Here is a 25519-nt window from a genome sequence, read left to right as displayed (position 1 = left end):
ATAGTAGTCTTGATGGAAATACATACATGAAGCATTATATCACATTCAAACATTTTTAGTAGATATTTCAATAATTATATTCTTTTTCTTCTCCTCCATTTTCTTATTATTTTATAGTAATATCAACTTTTGCATGTTTTAGTGTTGTTTTCCCTTTAGAACATCGTCAATCCTTTAACTGTAGACATTCAAAGTGTACCTTAACACGTTCGCCCTTCTTAACGCGCAGGACCTTTGCAAAATTAGAAACGGAATTGTCTCGTTAATGTTATTAAGTTATTTATGATGTTTTTTCTTGTTCACTCAAGGCGTTATAATTATAAGTGGAAACACATTGCTTTCTTTATATTTCCATAGTCTAATTTCAATTTCAGATCTTAATATGTATTTTTGTTTCATATTCATTGTCTTGAACTTTGTAAAGAATAATTTAAAATTTAATAAAGTGTTTATTATGATTTTATATCAACTGATAGATATCTTTGCTTTCTATAAATACGCGATGCAACACTGGGAATAACTTGGTGCTGATGTAGATTGGGAATCTTTTAAATCAATGCATTTCAAGTGAAAAAATATCATATACTTACATGTCATGTCGAAATTAGTATACATTCCAAAAATTATGAAATATGATCCAATAGAAGATATGCTGGAAATATTTTTAACAAAAAAAAATCATCCATAATTACGTATTAAGATTATATGTTTGAAAATGGTAGATCATTTATTTAAGTCAATATTTTTTTATCAAGGAAGATAAGTCAGTTTGTCATAGTGAATTGGTGAAACAACACTTCCACATTAAAACACACAATATAACTCGATAATTTTGTAAATTCTATCTTTACTTGTAATTATTTTCTATTGGATCATTGTTTTTTTTTTATAATAAGGCAGGCTATATAAATCATTAAGAGAATTCTTCTATTTTTGTTTCGAAAAATTATATCAGTTTTTATGTGCATATATGCAATCGATGTTTTGCATTACTGTTTTCCTGTAATACCTCTGGTTTATAATCATACCACTTCTCATTATGGTCTTCTTATTAGAGTTTGCATATGTTCTAGTGTACGATTCTGTCGCGTAACTATTTTTCTATTGTTGAGTTAATATAGCGTATTCGTATATGATATGCGCTAATGTACACAATTTGCACATCGGTAATTTTGCAGTTTCATCGATGTAATAGTTGATGGACCTAAAGCGAGTAGCTTGTTCAGGGGTTGCCATTAGTTTTTTTTACTAGGAGTTTGTTTTATCGTTATTTCCATGGCAGGTGCTCGTCTGAACTCCAATCTCTGATCCCCCGCGCCAATCTTTTACAAAAAACACCCGTCTAGCTGAATCCACTGTCAAAAACTTCCCCCACTCTTTATCTATGCCTAAATCAAAACGTAGATTCCATGAACAAAGCTTCTTTCTTAGAACTCCGCGCCTGTGGAACTCTGTTCCGTCTGCCTGTTTCCCTCCTGACTACAACTTGCATGTCTTCAAGTCCAACGTAAACAAATTCCTGATGAACCGCCCCCTTAAGTAGACACTCCAAAATCTCCACACTAACGTACTGTACTTACAATAACCCTTATCCATGAGTGGATTCCGCGCCTTGATAAGTGGTGACCACCTTGTAAAAAAAAAAAGAAGTTTTCACACATGCCATCATCTAAGAATTCTCTTTGACAACTTGCTGGAGTCGAAGTGTCAACAACTCTCCCCGATTATCAGTAATCTCCACCTCTTTCGAAACCCGTCTCAAATTAATTCGTGTTATCGCAATAGCAATCTACAATTGATTTCTCATTGCTATCGACCAGTGGTCTTCACTGGGATATGAAGGAAAAGCCTCCCCGATGTCCCAATCCTCAACGCACTCATCCAGCGAAGGTCTTATAGGTGTTTTCTCTCATCGATTTTTCTATCCTATTTGACTCTGCGTTTGTATATCGTGCTGCACCAGTCGATCGTGACGAAGAAGAAAAAAAGTGGGTTGGCTTACAATTAAAGTTTCAGTTTTCATTAACTCAGGATGCGTTTCTTTGTGTTTTACCTCAGTAGTATTTTATATATGCCTGACCAGCGCCCGAGGATTATGTGTATTAGTCTCCGTACCCAAGGATTTTCTTAATATTTCAGCCGTTTGTTATCTGTTGTATCTTATTCGTCATTCTTTTGGTTCCAATTTCGAATATTTTTTCAGAAAGGTTTTGGTATTGTTCCTAGTGCATCTACTATAATTAGTGTTATCTAAAATGTCTTCACCCCCCCATATCCCTTTGAGCTTCCTGACCATTGGGCCTTTTCTTTTCAAGCACGTTTGCCGGTTTGCGCCATTAGTTAGTGTTTTCAAGATGCAGTTTTCTGCATAATTCCCAGTGTACCGCTTTCCTCATTTGATCATGCCTATTCTTATATTATTTTTGAGCTACTTTTCTACATTCGATTATTATGTGGTTTACTGTTTTACCTCATTATCCACAGAATGTATTTACTGTTTTCTTGTGTCTTGCCGATCCTGGCTTTGTTGTGGTTTGTTGTGGTAGCGTTATCTTCTGTGGCTCTGATGAGGGATTCATTTCTCTATCTAGGGATCCTTGTTGTAGCCATGTCCAAGTGTTTTTGAGAGTCTCATTTTTGTCTTCTTTCTGAGTCGTACGTGTATTTATTTTTCACCCCATTTTTATTTTCTCGTCTCATCTCTTGTCTCTTCTTTTTCTGTCTTGTTACTTCTTTCACTGTCTTTTGCTGCAGTAATTATTCTTCAATGTCCTGCATTATGTACTTTTTCTAATTTTCTTTTTTCATATTATTTGCAAAGTTTTCTATACTGATAAGCTTTTTTCCTCCGTATTTCCTTTTCACGTAGAATCGGCCAGAAACATCCTTTGGGTGTAGTGCATTGTCCATTGTCATTAGTTTCTTGGATTTCTGTCCATGGTCATTAATTTTATGTTCGTTTTTTTTTTTTTTGCCTGAGTTATTCTTTGGTCCACCTTATATAACGATTATCTATCTATCTATCTGTCTATCCATCTATATATATATATATATATATATATATATATATATATATATATATATATATATATATATATGTAAGTTTTTGCGGTTTTTGCTATTTAATAAAGATATACATACCTCGGCCCAAACAAACAATTATTGACGGAAATAAGCACTATCAGAATCAAGACACTTTTCCCAACGCAAAATAAGTATATTAAAGACAGGAACGTAAAAATATTGTGTTTTGCTGGAGATGAAGTCTCTGAAGGCGTTTTTAATACCTCAAGGTTTTATGAAGAATTTCTCATGCAGAAAGTTGTTAAGATGCTTTAAAAAGTGGTAGTCCGTCGGAGAGATATCTGGAGAGTGTGGCGAATGAGGCAGAGTTTCGTAGCTCAGTTCGTTCAAATTCCGCTGGTTCAGTTTAGCAATGTGTGCTTTGGGCATTATCGTGAAAGAGAATTGGGCATTTTCTGTTGACTAATTCTGAGGACTGTTGTCGAGGTTTCTGATGCATTAGATATGTTTTCCAATTTTCGCTTTCACTTCTGTTGTTTTAGCATGAAAGCTGTAAGTAATTTCGTGTAAATTGCTATATATGATTTTACATCGTTGCACACCCACACACACACACACATACACACACACACATATATATAAATATATATATATATATATATATATATATATATATATATATATATATATATATATATATATAAGGGAATGTGTGTGAGGAAAACTTTCAACATATATACTCAACAAAATTTTATTTGGTATATAGGGCATCCGGAGAAAATTCAAATATTGGCACGATAGGCGGGAGTGATTGGACTTTTATCTGTTTGTCAATTATTTCACGGCTGAGCATGCGCGAATTGTTCACATGACAGCTTCCCTATGTTAAGAATAAGGACGTTTGAAAACACTTTTAGAAAAACATAATGCTTGCATGACTATGTCTCAGTTTCTTTCCGTGTTTTTACTTTATTTTGTAAGGACTTTCATATTACGCGTAATAGGGGCAAAGTAAGGTACATCTGCTAATATATATATATATATATATATATATATATATATATATATATGCATATATATATATATATATACATATAACCTAATCAAAATGGCATACTAGAGAAGAAATAAATTACATAGGCCGAAGAACATCATGGTTGGGTGAAATTTAACCTGTACATCGAGATGTGACTGTAAATAAATATTCACACCCCGTCTGCCGTTTTCCAAACCAATAATACGTTAGAAAAACAAGTAAAAATGTTTTTTATTGGGGCGTAATTCAAATTAACAACATATACGTAGACAACTAATTCGTCCAAATTATATATAGATAATTCACCAAAATAAATAGAACTGCTGTTAATGATTATAATACAAGAAGCAAATAAAAATGAATGTGGTGGTTATAATCGTGAAGGATAGATGCTCGTTCGTAGGGCAGATTAGGATAATCTGATGTTCCTGGAGGCATGATTGGTAAGGGTTAAGGTTAACCAATTTTTCTAAAGTCGGCATTGCTTGATTGCACTTCCAAAAAGTCCAGGACGATTGCAAACAATCCCGAGATAAGCGCAAATCACGTACTATTAAGCAATAGTACATTTAGTGCTGTTGCCAGATAGTAACCCGTTTTATTACTGACCAGGATCAATTATGCTAACCCAGTGACTAGGAGGCCGTATGGACAGTTGCAATGAGCCTGGGAATACAGTAGTTGGGCTAACACAAGGATACATATGTTAACCAACAAAAATTATTCTTGAGCTAAACGATGGGCTTACAATATAGTTATATACAGAGTGAAACGATAACATTGTCGCTCTAGAAAAAGCCGGCATAATTCCAATTCTGTTTGATGGAACCGGTTTTCTTTTCTTTTTTTTTGTCGCAGACCATCTATTAATTAGACAAGTGTGTACAAATCCCAAGAGCGAGAGGTGCCGTCTATCATGTCTGAAAGTGACACAATGTTCAACAAGCTAGATCGAAGATGCTCTCAACCGATCCATGTTATGACTGATGCTCTCTACTGATCCATGTTATTACAGCAGGACCAGTGCATACATCTTCAAAATGCATCTCTGGATTGACACACATAACAGGGTGATGAAAACAAAGTTTTTGGTCACGGTTACGGTGTGATTACAAGTGAGGGCCACATCATGCCATCTCACATCATCGAAGTCGGCTTGAACGTAAACACCAAAGGTACCTGGATGAATGCTCTGAAGAGTATAGTGATCCCCTGGTACAATTAGGTGGTCGCGATCAGACCCTGGGTATGGCAGCAGGACTCGGTGCCGGCCCACAAGTCCAAAAACATCCAGGCTTGGCTTCAGAAGGAGGACTATTATTTGTACCCTTCTGTCACTGACCCCCCATACCCCGACCTGGACTTAATGGACTGCTTTGTTTGGTTATACGTCGAGAACCTCACCGACCTGACCTCCCATAACACCAAAGTCAGCCTGATCGCCGCCATCCGCCAAGTATTCGCTGAGCTCCCGTCGGCACTAGTAGAAAAGCGATGTTCGCAGTTCCGGACCCGTATCGAGGCGGTTATTGAGGCTGAAGCCGGTTATATTAAATACATTGTCAGGTCAGCTACATAATCAAGTTACTTGAATTGATTATTAATAAAAGTTTTAAAATAAAAATGTAGTGTTGTTTTTTAGGACGACAACTTTATCGTTCCACCCTGTAATTAGATTTAAAACAGCTTAACTAAAAAAAAATGTGAATTGATGTAAATTCAAGTTAAATGCTCAGAATCAGTCTAGCATGCAGAGGTCAGTGAACTGTAAAATTGTTATTTGTCAAGCAATTTAACCTATTAGTATGTAATATGGTTAGTTGAAAACTATAAAATACACGAAAAGTGAGCCTGTGTGAACTTGTTGATAGTATGTTACGGGTAAGTAAATTTTAAGAATTAAAAGTAACGGGTAAGACCTTACATTAATCAAAATGAGCGTGACAAAGAGAAGCCAATAATCCGTTAGAAAGCATGTAACGTTTGGGCATTAAAACTGACTGTAATAAGTCGACGATATCCAATCCAAAAATTATTATTGACCTCTGTATTTCTCTAGCTCGTCTGACGCTGGTTAGTGATTCAGGATAAAGATCAAGTTGAATAAACCATTTCTGCTTTCCACCGATTTGTTTCGAGTTAACCCATTTGAAAGTAGAATTGAGAACCGATGATTTTAAGACGGCAAGTCCCCAGTCTGGAAGAGAAAGTTAAAAGCGTGTTCGAATAAAATATGCAACTAACAAAAGTAGGGATTCAATTGGCGAAATCTAATGTAACGTTTAGAGAAACTTATTTTTCTGCCTTCCATGACACGAGATTAAAACATAGCCAATGGCGCGATTAAAACATAGCCAATGGCGCGAAAGAATCAGGTGGAAGGGATGATTGTGTTAGAATGATTAATCGGAATCGAAATCAGAAATTGGAAAAATCGACACTTTCTTGGGAATCCAAATCGGTGTGGGAATCTAAAAAAAACTGTTCTTGTTTTTCGATGCGATTTTTTAATTAATTGTTCATATTTGTTTGTTTTTAATTAAGGCAAAATTCTTTGGATGGCAATAATACAATTATATGTATTGATGTTAAACTAACAGTAAAACAGAAATTTATAGGTCACTCCACCAGAGATATATTCTTTTTTGGAGGAGTAACGAGCATTTCCGAAAATATAGACATGTATTATATTTTAAGTTAATCCTGAACTAAACAAAATTCTATATCTATAATAGTCTCGGCGTAAATCACAATGAAAATGAGAGGGGCATCGTCCATGTACACCGAGAACGTGTTGTTCTTATTTTGTTTAGTGTAAGTTCTTTTATACAAAATGGTATTTGCATAAGTGTATCTTTGCTTTGTTACACACACACACACACACACACAAACACACACACACACACACACCCACACACACACATACACCCCCCCCCACACACACACGTGCGCACGGAGGTCTGAACAGAGCTAAAAGGGGGAAACAGGCCAAATATCTAGGTCTCATGTATGATATGAAAAGAAACCGGAATCTTAGAGAGATATCAATGTTACCAGTTATTATAGGTGCCACAAGGCTTATGACGAAGAACCTAAAGTCCTACCTTACTTGGTGAAACCAGTCCAAAAGAGATCCAGACAATTGCACTTAAGGGAATAATGAGGTTACTAAAAATAGCTCTCAGTAAAAAGCAGGGCAATGTTAGCAGCTTGTTTGGCTGCCCCATACCCAGCGTTACAATCTTGAAAAGATGAAAATAAAAAAAATACCACATTCTATGACAAAAAGGCACTAGATGATTAGGCCTAATAAAATTGTCAGTTGGATATTGAACATTACTACGGGAAGATTGACAATGATAAATGAAATAGTGAGATATATACTATTTTAAAACACATATCGACAAGTATTTGTTTACAGCTGACATGTTGTAGTAACTCTTTGAATAGCCACTCAATAAGCAGGACATAAGATTTGGTTCCCGGACGTTTGCGTATAAGTCAGAACAGATTTGTAAATGACAACAAGTCAGTGTGTGTGTGTGTGTATGTGTGTGTGTGTCCAAAGTACAGGGTGGCCGAAAAGTCCCAGGACACTGAAGCCCCGACTTGACCACTCCAGATAACTCATTTTAATTATAAGGTTTAATTAAAGGTCAAGTTTCTGGTATTAGATACGAAACCATTGATCAGCTAAAGCATGCGATTATTGCAGCTTTTGCTAGCGTATCAAGGAATTCTCTAAAAAAAATGGCACAAAGAACCTGGAGGCGAATGGAATTGTGCAAGAACAACGAGGGCCAACATACTGATCCCCTAGACCACTAAATTACTCTAGTTGTTTTCTGCTTTGTTTCTAATAAAGTTCTCTTTTTTTGTTGAATATATATGTTTTCTGTGTGTTTCATTAAAAAAATACTGTGTTTTATTAAAAATACATGTACAGTGTCCTGGGACTTTTCGGCTACCCTGTATGAGCGTTAATGAATTACGATGACGAGAATCAGGTAGAAATTGACTATTCAAGATGACGGCTCAACAAGAATTTGTTTATATTTGAGTAGAAGACGAGCATGTCGTAGCTTACTCGAATGAGGCTAGCGGAACAGTCTTGTACTCAGGCAGTTATATGAAAGAAGTTTAGTTCAAAGAATCGATCTCGATTAATCGTCCCAATACTAGTTGTCGGTATGGTGACAGAAAGGATATAACATGTATAAAGCAATTCGATGGGTTATTCTGCAATGTGGCTAAATAAACAAACGTGCTGGCTTGTCTGTTGCACACGTTCGTTTTATAGTATTTTTCTTTATCCTTACGGTGACGTCGTTTCGCAGTTCGTATGCATTTGCGCGCACACACATATATATTTTTTATTGCACCCATCGTAACTGCTTATTAGCTACATACACATAACATAATCTTTCCATTTCTCTTCTTAAAACCTGTTCAATGTGATTGATTGAGACCTGACAATTCTACTATTCCAGAATCAATTTCTTAATACATAAAAGGACGCCCCAGAAATTTTCCAATATGGCGTCGCTCTATAGATGAGGCAATCGATCTAATAAAATATACAAACATAATAACAGCCTATAAACCGGAAATTGAACACTGGTAACCTTACACATATCTATGCACAACCCCCCCCCCCCAAAAAAAAACATTTAATGGTACTATTTTTCAATTTGGGAAAGCTTTTTTTAAAAAAAGAATTATATCTATATCATTAATTGCTAGATGAAAGATACTGTTTGTTACATTACAACAAAATGTACATTACATAAAATAAATCCAAGATAATTTTTTGATTGAATTTAAATTAAATTTTTATACTTTACTTTGTAAAATTTATAAAAGTGCACTTTGAAGAAAAATAAATTTTAAATTGAATCTTGTACCTTTAGTTTTAAAGCTTATAGTAAAAAATTGTGTTTAACAATTTTCATGCCTTGGATAAAATGATTTGCTAACTTGTATGTTATCATTTTAAGATTTTATTTTAAAACTCTCCTTTTCTCATATTCAGTTTGTATTTCTCCTCACACCACAATTCATTTTTGCAACCTCCTCTTTGTATTATTACAGGTCTGAATATTCTCTCTGTTTAAGTTTGTATTTCTCCTCACACCACAACTCATTTTTTGCAACTCGCTCTTTCTAATACAGGTCTGAGTAATGAGAAAATCTGCATTTTTTTAAACAAAAACTTTAAATAACTTTTTTAGATTAAATTTGTAAGCTTCTTTCACAATAGAAAATCTTTAGAATTTAATAAGGAACATATTTCATATAGGTTTAATTAACAAATATTCAGTACATTACGAGAAAAATAGAGATGAAAATTTCCAAAGGACTGTATAACTGGTTACGGTCAATAGTAGTCCTCGCCAGCGAAAGTCTTTGTTATTATTATTATTATTATTATTATTATTATTATTATTATTATTATTATTATTATTCAAAACATTTTTTGTCCTGCTCTTTTGCGCGAAGACTAATACATATACATATATATATATATAATCTTAGCGTTTTCACTGGTTAGATTAGTATTTCGATTATAATGTACGAAGATTTCGATGAAATCAAGATATTGCCATTGTGTTTGCTGACTTGGCGGGAAATTCCTATCTAAATACAAATGGCCGCCAGTTGCACCGTTAAGTAAATATGTCACCTTCCAAATTAAACATAACACTTGTTTCGGTTTTCATTAATACTGTTTCTGTTGATCTCTAACCTGACAACATTTGCACATAGGAAAATATTATGAGTCAATGATGATTTACGTTTATTTAACCCCAAGGAGTATGGTTTTTGTCTTCAACATATTTAGTTCAAAGTATATCTTTTGGCAATTACCAGTTAGTAAGCAGCGACAAACTTCGAAGAAGTTTTGAACATGTATTCTTAAAGTTGATGTTATACGCGTTCCAAAAGTAATACCCCCAACTTTTTATTCTGTTAGAATAAATCAGAAGTAATTGAAAACTTAAGTCAGTATAATTACGCCTTACTGAAATATGTTATTACAACATAATTACGACTTACTGAAAGGTGTGATTTTCATGATTAGTATATATCTTAATGTAAAAGAAAAGGAGTTTTTTCAAACTAAAAACACTTGTTATAAATATACAAATATAGGTTTGATTAATGTAAACAAGTTTTTCTATTGAAGGTCATTTAAAATTAGCGCCGTTGAGGTGAACAAAAGACAAAACTGTAGAATTTCTATTTACACTAAAATAATTCTCGCCCTCTATTTTTCTCTCACGCTTAACTACTCTCTCTGGACACGCACACAATTTGAAAAGACTACTCGAGAACCGAATCTTATTTAAAAAGATGTAGAAGATCTGCCAATTAAGAACCAAAAGATATACAGGGTGTCCACAAAGTCTGGCTACATTATGCAGCCAGACTTTGTGAGCACTGTGTAGATTATGCAGCCAGACTTTGTGGACACCGTGTAAATTATGCAGCCACACTTTGTGAGAACCGTGTAGATTATGCAGCCAGGCTTCGTGGACACCGTGTAGATTATGCAGCCAGGCTTTGTGAGCACCGTGTAGATTATGCAACCAGACTTTGTGGGCACCATGTAGATTATGTAGTCAGACTTTGTGGGCACCGTGTAGATTATGCAGCCAGACTTTGCGGGAACCGTGTAGATTATGCAGCCAGACTTTGTGGACACCCTATATATATATATATATATATATATATATATATATATATATATATATACTCATCCATATATAGTACTATTTCGCTGTTTCACAGCTCATCAGTGCGGCTAGACATATATATTATTTCCTAAATCTTGTATATTATTCATCTGGGTGGGACAACATCAATTAAGAAAATACTAACTATGTGGATGTTTGTTTCGTAGTTTGGGCATTTTAGCTGAACATACATACAGACAAACACAATTTTTATAATAGAAACGCACAAATGAAGATAGATTTCAGTAATTATTTGATTTTACCTATTGATCAGGAAGCCATGGGTGTTTCACTATTGATTACCGCGCATTTTTTCTGATATTGCCTGTAGAGGTCTTTTTTACGTTCTTATTTTTTTTTAACTTTCAAAACGTATTCAATTAATAATGTATTACAGCAATTGTAAAACTTCTCATCTAATTAAGAAAAAAAAAGAGAAATTAACGCGAATGAAACAAACAATACTATCGATCAATTTACATGGTCATTTGAGATTTCCATTTAACTCAACACTGAACTTGATAAGTGAACTGGAATCTCATCGAGTACATTATTTGGGTGAATGAGCAATTGTTTTTTTTAGATTAAAGTGTTATCTAACAGCATTAAATTAACATTATATATATTCAAATAAATCAGAAAAAAAATATCTTGAACAAAACACAAATTATTTTTAAAATGCAATTTCAAAAAATATTAAGCATTTACAAAGCTGTCTTGATAGCATGGAAAAATAACCTGACCACAATAATGTATACAAATAAAAGGCTCCTAAAATAAAAATAAAAGACAAACTATGGATACTCACGATGAGGTGCATCCGCGCGAAAATTTTGTGGTGGGAGGTGCGCAATCTCAAACCACACTTCTTCTTAGTTGATAGTGGCAAGTGAAGTGTATGTACAGCACAATTGGAAACACATGCCGAGATAAGCGGAGAGCACATATAGGGCCTAGAATTTCCAAATGGTCACCCATCTGATACTAGTCCGCAAGTTACACTTTGACAAATGTCAAATACATTTTTGAGACAAACATCTGTAAAAAGTAAAATTTGCAGAATTTGGCTTTAAAAACCCCACTTTGGAAACCTGGACAAGAATATGAGAGTAACCTCCCTTTACGATGTAGCACGCGTTCGAATATGCTTATATAATAAATAATGATTGTGGTAATTGTGTAAGGAAATGGACTTGTATTAATTTCAAGCTGCCTCATCTAGTCATTATAGAAAATAAGTCAGCGAAACTTTACATAAAATATCGAATTAAATAATGAGTTTCGTTCGAAATTCCGTACATGTTCTGTTCGACAAAAAGAGTCCCACCTTTGAGAAGATACAAGTGAATAAGGCCGGAAATAACAATAAAAAAGAGAACAATAGTCAGAAAAATCCATAGAATCTACTGCTGAAATAATGAATCGAAAATACAGATAACAATAATATAAATAAAAACAAATCCAAATTATTTTCTGGATGACTAATTATTTCATTCGCTTGATGCACAAAACCACTGGGATTTCATTTGTCTTTGTCTGCCATCTTCCTATTCACGTTTTTCAGAAGGTTTTCGAATTATTATTACATATTCCAGTTGTTTTTATTTTTCAGATTTAGTATCTTATATGTTGGTTTATCTATATTTGCTATTCAGTTCATGAATATATTCTATTTCACTTGACTTAATCTCATACTCTAGTGAGCTTCGCTACATGCATGAAGACAAAATGCGCCCTCCTATTTCTCATGGTCTTGGGTTTTAGTTCCAGCTTTCGGGAATTACAGGTACATCCTCTTCTCTTATATACGAGTTTATTGCTTTTGTGTTGGCTTACCCATATTTACCATTTACTTAATAAAATAAATGTTATTCTATGTCATCTAACTTATTTTCACACATCAAAGAGTTTCGCCACATGCTTGTAAACAAAATTCCATTATTTCTCATAATTTTGTGTTAGATTTACATTTTTCGAAAACTGAAGACATGCCTTCATTCTAATCTGATTGACGTTTTATTTTAATGTATAAATAGATTGCGTCGCTTTTATCGTTTACTGATTGGTAATTGTACAATCTGTCGTCAAAAAAATATAGAAATCTTACAAACTTTTACTGGGATCATTTTTTTAGATTGTTGTGAATTCAATCTCGCCATAACTGTATTCATCAGACAGTGTACAAGAGGTTGTAAAATGTTTTAAATTTACGTCTCAGTATTTACTGTAATTCTAGCCATTTGACTATGATAAAACAGCAATCGCTCTCATTATATATTTACCTCACTCTACATATAGATACACACACACCGCACACACACACACACACGTACGTACACCCACAAATTATTTATTTTTTTGTTTATTTCGAAAAGTTACCATTCTGCCAATTTCTGATATTATTATCTAGATTTCCATTTATTTTGGTTTCTAAAGTTTTATGAAATTTTTGTTATGGATATCAATAGTTCCAATTTTTTCTTCCAGAAATTAATTCAAATTTGTTTTGGTATATAGAATTTACTGTTCGTTTATTTTCGAAATATATTCAGAACTAAACAATTAAACCTTTAAATAGTCGAGAATATTAAGAACTCGAAGCATGGCAACCTAAAAATCATAACTGGAATTCTCTCAAAACGTTTGATAAGCCATTAAAAACAACAACCAATCAAATCAATCCTTTCATTTGGAGTGAAAAAATCTTCCAGATCTCAGAATTAAAAAAAAAAAAGTTGTTTTATTGTTCCTCCCTCCTAGTTTATTTCCGGCGGAAGTTTTTAGTTGTTTTTTTTTTTTATATTTATATTTCTCTGTGCGAACAGGAATACGGATGGCATCGATGTGTTTAGCAAACCATGTTCTAGAATCGGCAATTTTGTAACCCGTAAAGGTCAAGTTTTATTTCAGTTTATTTGATTTACACATTTTGTTTTCTGTATTTTCTCATTTCGATCTTGAGCGAATCAGTTTCATTGCATGTGCAAAGATAAAGGTCACACAATGCCATAACGTTGGGAAAGGCGTTTATTTTTTTTTTTATAAGATCTAAAAAAATCCCCCAAAAGGTTATGAGTGGATATCAAATTACTTATGCTATGGAATTGGCACATACAGCAGTTAGTACATAAGAATAAGCTCAATTTTGGAAGTAAGATGAATCAATCTATGTATCTATCTATCTATCTATCTATCTATCTATCTACCTATCAATCTATCCATCCATCTAACAATTAAATAAAAGAAACCTTGTTTGTATTTGGTGTGAGTTCCTTCTCTATGGTCTCCGAAAAAACGGCTGCACTAGTTTTTATGAAATTCTACACAAATATAATTTATATATCTGGAAGTGTTCTTAGAGAGGTGGTTTCTCAGAATGTCTTCGATAAGTAGCAATAATTGATAATAAAAAATCCGACGAAAGAAGAAACTGGCGATTTGACCAACTCATATCATCATACGTGAATTTAAGAAGTTTTACTACCACACATACAGGAAAAAACCCGGCTTATAAAATAAAGAGTAGATTCTTTAATATGACAGGGTCACGTTCAAAATGAATGTTTCTGTTTAAAAAACAACTGAACATTGGTAATTGGTGTTTGCTTTTCATACACATATTCAACCCGTTCAATATAAACATAATTTTATAAAATCGACAGTAATATCTTTACGGTGTAATGTGCACTACAATGCATTGTGGAATTAGTCATTGTGGAAAGGCTTCAGTCAGGGTAATCACTAAGGCTCACTTACTAAAGCAACCACCCTTATTGAAAAATGGGCGAATTCACCGATTTCGATTTCGATGGCAATCAAATTTGGGCGTGTGAAACAGTCGCTGATCATTATTCAATCCCGGGTAATGTCGGACATACATGATAGTATATATATATATATATATATATATATATATATATATATATATATATATATATATATATATAATATATATATAATATATATATGTATATAATATATATGTATAATATATATATATATATTATATATATATATATATATATATGTATGTATGTATGTATGTATTAAATATCTTACCGAAGACAGAGTTGCACCAAGAAGAAGGTAATACTGACTCTTTGGTAGTCTGCGACATGTCGCATCCATTACAGTTTTTAAAGGCAGGCGAAAACATTACGGCAGAGAAATACTATCAACAAATGCATGAAATGTATCAGAAAATTCGACAACAACACCCACTATTAGTGAACAGAAAAAGCCCAATTCAATAGAAAATGCCCAATTCAATAGAAAAGGCCCAATTCTCTTCCATGACAAGGTCCGACCGCAGATTATTAAGCCGAGCCTGAAAAATTGAACGAATTGAGCTACGAAATTACCTCATCCGCCGTAGTCTCCAGATCTCCTACTTACCACTTTTTAAACATTTCAACAAGCTTCTCTGTGAGAACTGCTTCAAAAGCCTAAGCGATATCAAAAATGCTCCCAGAAGAATAGAAGGTGTTTACGTTACTGGCATAAAGAAACTTGTTTTGCGTTGAGAAAAAGTGTGGTACTTCTAATGGTGCTTATTTCGACTAATACTTTTTTGTTTGAACGGAGATATATCCATTTGAATTTAAAAGTTAAAACCGCACAAATTTTCTTTTTACCCATATATATATATATATATATATATATATATATATATAGAGAGAGAGAGAGAGAGAGAGAGAGAAAGAGAGAGAGAGATGGTGAAAGAGAGAGAAAGAGAGGGAAAGAAAGAGAGAGAAAGAGAGAGAGGCGTCCAAAAAGTTACTGATTAGTTTTCAACTTAAATAGGTTCTTTTTTTCTGACGATATCTTTCTGTAATTTTTACACAATCTGACAACAACATTGGAAAATTTAAAAAACCAATGCAAAATTCAAACAATGTTTATATATAAAAAAATGACTTTTAAATGTTGCCTACATTCAGCTGCGCATATTTGTGCTCTTTCTAAAACATTATTCATGACAGATGTAAGAATTAGTTTTGGAAATTCTTCATCCCGTGTCTGGTTACTCCTATAAAAATGACCTAGTGGAGATTTTCTCATGGCCCTATTTATTCATGTCGTACATAAGACGCTTAGTATATTGTTTTTTATCTTATCCCTTTCAGTTTTGTTTAAGACTTCATCATTAGGGAGACTGATTTCGATTACGGTTGCTACCTTCACCCTCATTTCAAACTTTTAAAATTTTCTGATCAAAAGTATTTTTATTGTCAAAAATTGCCAACATTTTGAGCTGTAGCACATGGCATCTTTATTAAAAAATGATACATTGCTCTCTATTTACTATGGAGCAACTTTAATAGAAATCTAAAATATTGTAAATTTTCGAATGGAAAGATTCTCTCACACGTATTATCTCCAAGAATAATCCATAAAATCTAAAATCTGATGAACACTCACAGATTGACGTCTGTTGCAATCTCATCGATATACGACATTTTAACTATTTATCTAAAATTAAATGATGCTCAAAATATCTCACATCATTAAGCGTTACATACAGTAAAAAATCATAATGATCATTTAATTACTTGAAAGCCTACCTAATACATAGAAATGTAAAACATATGAACTGCACCTAAGTTTATGTAAATATATACTAACTCTAACCTCGAGTTGAAAGTTCTTGTAAGGGTAATTACAGCTCCTACCTCTAGTATAGCAATACATTTCTATAAATAATAGACTTATTTTGGTTACAGTATCGACGAAAAATATTTAAACATAGAAATATGTACAATTCTATACAGTAGAAATCAGGATTGTCAGGGTAAAAAAACCCTTATAACACAAATTCCAGTTGTAAGCGATCTTGCGCTCGTGCGATATACATTTTCGTTTGGGCTAAAAGGCGGTAAAAGAAAAAACAAACAACCTCCTCTTTTCTTTTACAATTACCAGACAGGTAGTGAAGCACCTACCCCATTCTCCGAGCGCCCATTATTCACATTGTGGAAATTATACAGACGTACGGTCTTACCCTAAAGCCTGTCAAAGTATCTCTCTCATAATTTGTGCCACATTTTTTCCCAAATCTAAAAAAAAAAAAATGAATTCCAAAGAGAGTTTGGCGCGAAACACAATACTTTTACAGAAGGTGCGCAAAAAATACATTCCATATGTAATCGGTATACTGGGGAGGATGCAGAAAGTCGAGCGTCTTAGCGAACGTAGATTCACAGGGATGAACCGAAAAAAAAGCGAAACTATTGCGAATATAGCTGTATTGCATATAGTGCAAAACAATATGATTCGCTATTTAGATAACGCAAAAAAAAAACGCATTAGCGTCGCATTCTATCAATAGCCATATAATGCGAATCCATGACGTATCAATCCCAACCGCTGTGCGCCGAGATTGACTCACAAGTAAGAGCGTGAAGAAAAAATGGTGAAGCTAAGACACGATATGCATAGTTAGGAAATTTTTAAATGAAAATAAGAACGCCTCAACAAAATTATTAATTTCGGTTAACCGCTTACTTGAAACATACGTCGCGCGACGTATAGATTCGCAAAAGTTAAGTCTATGGGAATAATTCATCTTTAGCTCTACCACAATGGATTTATTTGTCCAAAACCAGCCAACGGAAATATTGACAGTAAAGAGAAAATGATATTCCGTTGAGAAAAGGAAAGAAAGAAATTGAATAATACTGTGAACATATTGTTGTGCACCAATACTACAGCATCGGACATATTACTTACTTTGGATCTTTTATTTTATCTGAATAACCCGCATGTGTGAAGCAGCTAAGTATTTCATATTTCCTGTTATCCATCCTCACACTCATCTCTGCTCCATCTCCGGTTGAAAACCAATCTAATTTTATTCACGTTTAAATGTTTTTATGCCTCGAGAAAGCCTTTAACTACAAAGCCATTTTTCATTTTTGTTGTTGGATTCACCTCTTGGTCCATTGATTATTGTATGCACATTTGATTTTAGAAAGATTGCACACTATCTTTTAATATATATTTTACATCTCTAAATCATCAGTTGTTAATGGGGTTTTGAAATCCGTGTGCACGGCTTGATTAATTTATGAGATTCCCTGATCAGAACCAGGGAAAGTGTTACTAAAGGGACCGTAACTCTCACAGCCGACTGATCGATGCCCATTCTTCATTATTATTAGTAATGTGGAGAGAAACGGCCCTGCAATACGGTTCATGTATATTTGATGATGACACCATGTACTATAGCAGATATGAGAAAAAATGGACACATATCTAAGAAACTGGCTGAAACCTTAGAGGAAGATCTGCAGTTCTTAATGAAACCTGGTGAAATATAGATGGTAGCATTCAATGCTGCCAAGACTAAGCTTTACTTTAAAAAATATATGAAAAAACTTTCTCAAGCACAGAAAGCAATGGATAGTTGTAGGCTTAAAAGCTCTTCGCTCATCGGTTTTACATTCACATGAATCATGAAAAATTACAGAGGAAATTGCCAAGGCTGCTGCAACAGTTGGTTTGTTTCTAGCGTGCTGAAACGTTACTCAGACTTGTATTTATGTAGAAAAACTATTGTTATATGCTTCCGCAATCATCAGTGTAAAAAAGTTGTAATTACTGCCGATCGAAACACAGTTACTAAGTCATGTTTGACACGACACTTCTGTATTGAATCGTCAGACCACTTTATATATATATATATATATATATATATATATATATATATGTACTTAATTTATTCACATAAAATTAATATACGAAAGTATAGATTTATGCGTAAACTTTAAGTATTTACTTCAAAAGTACTCAATACGTAGGTAGAGCTAGGTAGTAAGTTATGAAATATATATGGCGATTAAGCTACACTGAATATTCCGCGTTTCATCCACTCTAGGATTAATCGCCATATATATTTTATAACTTACTAAATATATATATATATATATATATTTATATATATACTTTTATATATATATATATATATTGTTTAGAGATGTCAATTTACAATAATGCATAACTTCAAAGCTTTTCCAATCTAAATTCAAATCTGTTGTAACTACAAACCAGACAAACAGAAAACGCTTATCTCCCGATAAGAATTTATTCTATCAAGATGTAAAAGATAAAACACATAGCTTTATGCAGTTGATATATTCCTACTAAAGTGCCCGGCCTCTGTTTTCAATTACTTTTTCACTTGTTACCATTGTGATACGCCTGATGACAACATAAATTGAACTTTCTTATTAATTCACAACTTTATTTAAAGAGAGAGATAGAATATATTAAATATGTTTTATCAAGTAAGCGAAACGCTGCGCAGTATCAGCTTGCAAAATAACGCACTAGATACGGTGCCTCCGTTCAGTCTCAAGAGAAAATAGATTTTCCCTGTGAGGGTAACTACGCGTGTAATTGTTAATCAAAGCTTGCGCAATCCCCAACCACACCTCTTCTGAATCGGCATTGATTTGAGTTCAGTGGCAAAAAGACGTGCTAGAAGAATGGAAACAATATCGAGATTATCGTGAGCACATACAGCATACGGAATTTACAAATGGACATCTATTTTAAAAAGTACTAACCAGGCTCAAGGTCGTCTACATTCTGTGATCTAACGAGAACCCGTGTGTCATACGTAATACATATGCGTAATATGATAGGCATACAAAGTATCCAGAAAGGCGAGTTCGAATTTAAGATTGTGTCTTGTGTCCTGGTGCGTACAAACTGTTATGACCGTGGTAATTTATGACTTCCCTGGAAACACCTTGGCTATGGCAAAACTTTCACTAACATATTTTACAAATTTATCCTCCTACAAGTCACTCATCATCTTTTGTTTTGTTTTGTTTTTTTCTAAGTTTTCATTTTTTGGTTAATATGGACAATTCAAAATCTCGACAAGACGTGTTTAATTCGCGGAGATTTTTCCTAATGCTTACATTTCATTTGTATAAACTCTTTTAACGTATTGTTATGATTTAATTTGTTGTTAAGAGTTATCCCCCTTGGGATTGACATTCATAATAAAAGCGCCCTCTGTTTCATTTTCCCGCTCGATCCTTTCAAGAGCGTACGTGTATTTTACAGTTAATAAAACCTTTCTAAAAGGCAATTCTTTACTTACTGATACTATTCACTTCAATTTTATTAACTGTAAAAAAAAAAAAATAATGGATCGAATCTTACGTCCCGACAGATTCGAGGTGGAACCTACATGCCCTAATTCCGAAAAATCCTATAGGCATTGGAAATTAACCCTCCAGAATTATATCCGCTCACGTAATAACGGATTAATCGAAAACACTTCAGATAATTTCTTTGCCTTGATCAATTGTATTTCAGCCTCTGTTTTCGATTTAATAAGCGATAAAACCGACTACGATAGTGCATTAAGAACATTGGACGCCGCTTATTTAAAACCTGAAAATATTGTTTATAATAGATATCGACTGATGACGACGAAGCAACAAACAATACAAAATATAGATGCCTTCATACTACAATTGGAAATGCTTGCCAAAACATGTAACTTCGAAGCGGTTTCTGCTGAAGAAAACAAAAATCAATACATTCGGGAAGCTTTCATCGGCGGAATTTCTTCTTCGTCCATCCGACAACGACTGTTAGAAAAACCCATCCTGACTTTACAAGACACATATGCCACGGCCAGATCTCTTGAACAAGCAGAAAAGCATTCGATAAGCTACGCAAATAACTTTACTGTAGCAGCTACAAATAATCCTTCGGGCTACAATCGTATAGCTGTGACTAAAGAAAATATGCATCCAAATGGGGTTTGTTTTTTCTGTGGAAAATCACGTCATCCTCGATATTTATGTCCTGCACGAAACGCAGAATGTAAAAAATGCAAAAAAAATGGTCATTGGGCTAAAGTGTGTAAATCTTCTATTTCTAACACTCATACTGCTGTTCTTTATGACGACTCTGACTACCCCTCACCTTCTCTATCCTGACTAGGAACTAACTCCAAAGATGTCACATTCACTCAATGCCAAATTAACGGGCACTTCGTGAACGCTATGGTGGACTCCGGCAGTGTAAAAACATTCATTAATGAAAATACTGCTAAAAAACTTAAACTCTTCACAATACCTAAAAACAAAACTATAGCTCTGGCTGCTTCCGATCAACATGCTAAAATAACTGGCGAAGCTGTCGTGGATTTAATACTGAAAGATAAAACCCATTCTGGAATAACAATTGAAATCATTGAAAACCTTTTCATTGATTTAATAATCGGAAAAGATATTTTGAAAAAATATAAAAAAGTAACACTTAAATTCGACGGTCCTAGAGACAAACTTATAATTGGAGCTATAAACACGAATAATTTTTTTCCTACCATAAGCGTTCCACCCCCTCCTCTCTTTTCTAATCTTTCTCCTCATACTACTCCTATTGCGACAAAATCCCGACGTTACACTTTTGCCGCCAACAAATTCATAAAAGAAGAAACTGCTAGAATGTTGAAAGAAGGCATAATTGAACCTTCGATATCTCCGTGGCGAGCGCAGGTTCTTGTAACTTCGAATGAGAATCATAAGAAAAGAATGGTAGTCGACTACAGCGATACCATCAATAGATTCACGGAACTAGACGCTTACCCAATGCCTAATATCAATAAGATGGTAGACGACATCGCTCAATATAACATCTTCTCTACTCTCGACCTAAAATCTGCTTATCACCAAATACCTATAAATCATGCTGATCGTAAATTCACTGCGTTTGAAGTAAGTGGCAAACTTTTTCAATTTACTCGTCTTCCTTTTGGCGTCACCAATGGAGTAAGTGCTTTCCAGAGGAGCATAGACTATATTATAGAAAAAGAAAATCTAACCGATACCTTTGTGTATGTTGATAACGTAACTATATGTTGGAAAAATCAAGAAGAACACGATTACAATCTTCAAAAATTCTACAAAATTGCTAAACAATATAACATCACTTTAAATGAAAATAAAAGCATAATTTCTTCTAGTTCTATTACTCTACTCGGCTACACCATAGAAAATAATCAAATAGCTCCCGATTATCAAAGACTAAAACCATTACTCGAAATGCCACCTCCGCTGAATCTTAAATCTCAAAAAAGAATAGTTGGAATGTTTTCTTATTACTGCAAATTCATTAAAAAATTTTCTGATAAAATTTTATTACTAAATCAAAACAAAGAATTTCCACTACCTCCATCTGTATTAAAATCTTTTCAAACATTGAAAAATGATCTAAAAGACGCCACTTTAATAACGGTAGATCCAAATAAAGAATTTGAAGTAGAAACGGACGCTAGTAACTATTGCATTGCTGCAACACTAAATCAAGAAGGTCGTCCTATTGCATTTTTTTCAAGAACTCTCAATACTAACGAAATTAAGCACCATGCAGTAGAAAAAGAGGCAGCCGCTATTGTAGAAGCTCTCCGTAAGTGGCGACATTTTCTACTCGGCAGGCACTTTAAAGTCATCACAGATCAGAAGAGCATCAGCTTCATATTCGACAATAAAAGAAAATCTAAAATTAAGAATGACAAAATATGTCGTTGGCGTATAGAATTATCCCAATACAATTTCACTATAGTTTATCGACCTGGACCTGAAAATATTGCTGCTGACACATTCTCTCGCATCTCTGCTCTTACTTACAATCTACAAGATCTTCGTGATTTACATAAACAATTATGTCATCCTGGTGTTTCAAGATTAAGCCATTTTATAAGAACGAGGAACCTCCCTTTTACTTTGGATCAAATTAAGAATATTACTGACTCTTGCTCATCCTGTCAATTACTGAAACCCAAATTCGCCAATACCAATGGAGGGACTCTCATTCAAGCCATATTACCTTTTCAACGATTAAATCTTGATTTTAAAGGCCCTCTACCTACTTCTATACATGGCAACAAATATCTACTTACTCTAATTGATGAGTATTCCCGTTTTCCTTTCGCTTTTCCTTGCAGAGATATGACAAGCAAAACCATTATCCACTGTCTAAACAAACTCTTTTCAATTTTTGGTTTGCCTGACATGATACATACTGACCGTGCTTCTGATTTCTTAGCAAGAGAAATAAAGGATTTTTTACACAAAAAAGGAATTGCTACTTCTAAAACAAGTAGGTATCATCCTGAAGGTAATGGACAGATTGAAAAACTCAACGGTCCCTTATGGAAGGCCATTCAAACAACATTACATTCTAATCAAATGAAACTACCTTATTGGGAAGACATACTACCGGACGCACTTCATTCAATTAGATCATTACTTTGTACTGCCACTAATATGACTCCCCATGATAGACTTTTTAAATATAGTCGTAAATCTGCTTCCGGAATTTCAATTCCTTCTTGGGTTAAACCAGGCCCAATATATATTAGAAACCACACTAAAACAAGTAAACATGACCCTCCTGTAACGCCTGCCACCCTAATAGATGTCAACCCCCACTACGCTTATGTTCAACTACCTTCTGGTACTGAAACCACTGTCAACGTTCGAGACTTAGCTCCAAACTCATCAAATGAAGAAAACTCTAATAATAATCCTACTAATTCAGAGACTTTATTTGAACCTTCTACTAATGAAAACATTGGTCATGAGGAAGACAAAAATCAATCGTCTGATCTTGAAGAAAATCAGATTTCACTAAAAAATAATACTGAAAATCAGCATTCCTGCCAATCTGTGCGGAGGTCGTCCCGAGTTCGACAATTCCCTAGTAAATATAATGATTTTGTGACTAAATACTGAAAAAACTGCAGTTTGGGTTCATATGTTATTTGTAAATAAAATGATTCTTATGTGACGTATTATTAACGTTAACACATTTTTTTACTTCATCTTATCACTAAATTGAACGTAATTTATAAAGCGTGAGTTTTTTTGTGATGTCAAATATCAAATAAATATAAATAACAGGCAACTATGTTTATTATACAAATATCTGGTCTATTCCAAAGAATAGGTTTTGCAATATATTATTTAAATTTAATTGCTTCTGCTATATGGCGTACTCTTTAGATCCAATTCGAGGCATTAAATCAAGTTGTATTTCGTAAAACAACTTGTCAAAAGTTGTCCGTTATGTGGTCTACTACATCTATGTTATCAACTTAGATATGGGATTTTACATAACGGAAATAATACAATGGCGTTAAATCGCATGAACGAGATGATAGATTATATGTTCAATTCATTAAATTATTTGTTCTTCAAATGTAAAATATACGTTCAGTCAAATGTAAATGAAATAAATTTGCACAATTTGCTAACGCAGTTTGGGTATATCTCTCTTCATAATGAATTGCCAAACCAAGCTGAGCTCCAAATCAGTTACAGTTGTCAAATACGAATGTAGAGTTGTCAATATAAAATTCGCCCCCTCTAAAAATATCTTATATATACATTACATACACGCGCATATACATATGTATATATATGTATATATATACATACATATATATACATATATATACATGTACATATATAAAAATAGATATATATATACATATATATATACATACATATATACATATATATATACATATATATACATATACATATATATACATATATATATACATAAATATATACATATATATACATATACATACATATATACATACATATATATACATATATATACATATACATATGTATACATACATATATATATACATATACATACATATATATATGCATATATATATACATATATATACATATATAACATACATATATATACATATATATATGCATATATATATATAATGGAAGAGGGAAAAGTAAAAAAGGAACAAAACAGATAGATATTTTTAAAACTGTTGATGAAAAATATTGAAGTTGTTGAATAATTTAAACGATGTGTGTATTTTATTTTGTTTAAATAACCAGCGTTAATTTCAAATTAAGTTTTAGCGAAAAAACAAAACAAAAAAAATCCTTAGACCAAATAACAGGCAACTATGTTTATTATACAAATATCTGGTCTATTCCAAAGAATAGGTTTTGCAATATATTATTTAAATTTAATTGCTTCTGCTATATGGCGTACATGTCGTTTGTTGTTTAATTTAGAATATTACTGCTTACAATAGTATTTTAAAATTGGAACAAAGTAATCGCCACTAATATGCAGGATTTAGTGTTTTTTTCTTTGCTTATTAAAAAAAAAATAATGCCTTGGATTTTTATAAAACTTTCTGAAAAGTTGTAACTAACTGATTTCTATATACTTTTATTTGTTTGTACTTCGCGATAACTCTTGGGTGTGCACCAGGGGCTCTTTTAGGGCTAATAAAATCACTCCATTTTGGGGACTATTTTACCATATTTGTCCAAAGTTTTCGGTGCATGTCTATTGCATAGTACTGAGCTCAAAGTTTTATCTGTTATGCCTTAGGAACTTTTGGTGCTAAATGGTGTCGGCAAATGATGGACTTGCCATTTCTTTTTTTGTATTGTGCAGAACTTAAATTAACATCGGTTAAGGCGTAAAACTGCACAGTTTATTCATTTTCACCAGGATTTGAAGCATCCTGGGGACTTTTGAGACTTAATCGAGGGGGGGGGCAAATACTGATCTTAGCCATCTTTTATGCCTCCTTCACTCTGCACTCACAGGGGACCATGCATGCTTCACTTATTTATTTGTTTATTCCTGTCGTATTCTTTTAATAATAATCTACTGCCATAAACCTATTTTTCTCGTT

The sequence above is a fragment of the Euprymna scolopes genome, chromosome 19, assembly GCF_053919585.1.
Source record: "Euprymna scolopes isolate OS-2025 chromosome 19, ASM5391958v1, whole genome shotgun sequence".
NCBI lineage: Eukaryota > Metazoa > Mollusca > Cephalopoda > Sepiida > Sepiolidae > Euprymna > Euprymna scolopes.
The sequence above is the reverse complement of the archived record's forward strand: the minus strand, read 5'-3'. Positions refer to the sequence as shown.